This window comes from Bison bison, unplaced genomic scaffold, assembly GCF_000754665.1.
Source record: "Bison bison bison isolate TAMUID 2011002044 unplaced genomic scaffold, Bison_UMD1.0 scf7180017864473, whole genome shotgun sequence".
NCBI lineage: Eukaryota > Metazoa > Chordata > Mammalia > Artiodactyla > Bovidae > Bison > Bison bison.
This window is the reverse complement of record NW_011495034.1, coordinates 18,477,650-18,480,045: the sequence shown is the minus strand read 5'-3', so window position 1 is coordinate 18,480,045 and position 2,396 is coordinate 18,477,650. Positions and strand designations below refer to the sequence as shown.

Here is a 2,396-nt window from a genome sequence, read left to right as displayed (position 1 = left end):
GGAGGAGGAGGAGGAGGAGTCGGGACTGGTCGAGGGTGACCCGGGGGACGGCGCCATTTAGGACCCGGAGCGGGAAGCGATCAAAGCTCGAGTTAGGGAGATGGAGGAAGAAGCTGAGAAGCTAAAGGAGCTACAGAACGAGGTAGAGAAGCAGATGAATATGAGTCCACCTCCGGGCAATGCTGGCCCAGTGATCATGTCCATTGAGGAGAAGATAGAGGCTGATGCCCGTTCCATCTATGTTGGCAATGTGGACTATGGTGCAACAGCGGAAGAGCTAGAAGCACACTTTCATGGCTGTGGTTCAGTCAACCGTGTTACTATACTCTGTGACAAATTTAGTGGCCATCCGAAAGGGTTTGCATATATAGAGTTCTCAGACAAAGAGTCAGTGAGGACTTCCCTGGCCTTAGATGAATCCTTATTTAGAGGAAGACAGATCAAGGTGATCCCTAAACGAACCAACAGACCAGGCATCAGCACAACAGACCGAGGCTTCCCACGAACCCGATACCGTGCCCGAACCACCAACTACAACAGTACCCGCTCTCGATTCTACAGTGGTTTTAACAGCAGGCCCCGGGGTCGCGTCTACAGGGGCCGGGCTAGAGCGACATCATGGTATTCCCCTTACTAAAAAAAAGTGTGTATTAGGAAGAGAGAGAGGAAAAAAAGAGGAAAGAAGGAAAAAAAAAAATTAAAAAAGAAAAACAGAAGATGACCTTGATGGAAAAAAAAAAATTAAAAAAAAAAGATATACTGTGGAAGGGGGGATAATCCCATAACTAACTGCTGAGGAGGGACCTGCTTTGGGGAGTAGGGGAAGGCCCAGGGAGTGGGGCAGGGGGCTGCTCATTCACTCTGGGGATTCGCCATGGACACGTCTCAATCGCGCAAGCTGCTCCCCTGTTTCCCTGTTTCCCTTTGCCCCCTTGGGGGCTGCTCAAGGGTAGGTGGGCATGGGTGGTAGGAGGGGTTTTTTTTACCCAGGGCTCTGGAAGGACACCAGACTGTTCTGCTTGTTACCTTCCCTCCATCTTCCTCACTTTCACAGTCCCCTCCTGCCTGCTCCTGTCCTACCAGGTCTACCACCCACCCTGCCCCTCTTTTCTGGCTCCCTGCCCCTCCAGATTGCCTGGTGATCTATTTTGTTTCCTTTTGTGTTTCTTTTTCTGTTTTGAGTGTCTTTCTTTGCAGGTTTCTGTAGCCGGAAGATCTCCGTTCCGCTCCCAGCGGCTCCAGTGTAAATTCCCCTTCGCCTTGGGGAATGCACTACCTTGTTTTGGGGGGTTTTGGGGTGTTTTTTGTTTTTCAGTTTTTTTTTGTTTTGTTTTTCTTTGCCTTTTGTTTCCCTTTTTATTTGGAGGGAATGGGAGGAAGTGGGAACAGGGAGGTGGGAGTTGGATTTTGTTTATTTTTTTAGCTCATTTCCAGGGGGTGGGAGTTTTTTTTTTAATATGTGTCATGAATAAAGTTGTTTTTGAAAATAAAATAAAAAAAAGAAAGAAAGCTGGATACATTTTTTTTTAATCAGCAACATAATTTAGCTATAGTTATCCAGAATTTTAAGTACTCCCCTTTCCAATGTTATCCAATGATCTCATCTTTTGAGTTTGCAAGTGAGAACTTTATAGGTCAAAAAGGAATTGACTTTTACTGGGTGTCTGCTGCCACCTAGTGGTAATTTAGTTCATTGCAAGCTGCGGGAAATCCCAATTTAGTCTTAACTAGTCAGAGGAGGCAATGGCACCCCACTCCAGTACTCTTGCCTGGAAAATCCCATGGACGGAGGAGCCTGGTGGGCTGCCGTCTATGGGGTCGCACAGAGTCAGATACGACTGAAGCGACTTAGCAGCAGCAGAAGAAGAAGAACTAAAGAACAAGCAAAGGAAGATAAATAATACAATAACTGAAATGAAAAATATGGTAGAAGTAATCAATAACAGAATAATTGAGGCGGAAGAACAGATAAGGGAACTGGAAGATAGAAACATATAAATAACTGCCATGGAAGAGAATAAGGGAAGAGAATGAAACAATGAGGACAGGAATTAATAAGGAAACATAAACCTTAAATGACATATTAGACCAGATAAACTTAACTGATATTCATAGGATGTTTCATCCAAAAGTAACAGAATAATAGTTGTCTTTAGGTGCAAATGGAACATTCTCAAGGGTGGACCACATCTTGATCAGAAATCAAGCCTCCATGAATTTAAGAAAATTGAAATAATATCGAGCACATTCTCCAACCATATCATTATGAGATTAGAAATAAATTGAAAGAAAGAAACTGTAAAACCCACAAACACAAGGAGTCTAAACAATACATTACTAAACAACTAATGTATCACTGAAGAAATCAAAGAGGAAACATAAAAAAAAAAAAAAAA

The 2,396-nt window shown here is 43.6% G+C and overlaps 1 pseudogene; it reads left to right on the top strand.

Annotated features, from left to right (window-relative positions):
- LOC105004381 overlaps positions 1-697 on the top strand; it is a 2,277-nt pseudogene extending 1,580 nt beyond the window's left edge.
- Positions 698-2,396: the final 1,699 nt, after the last annotated feature.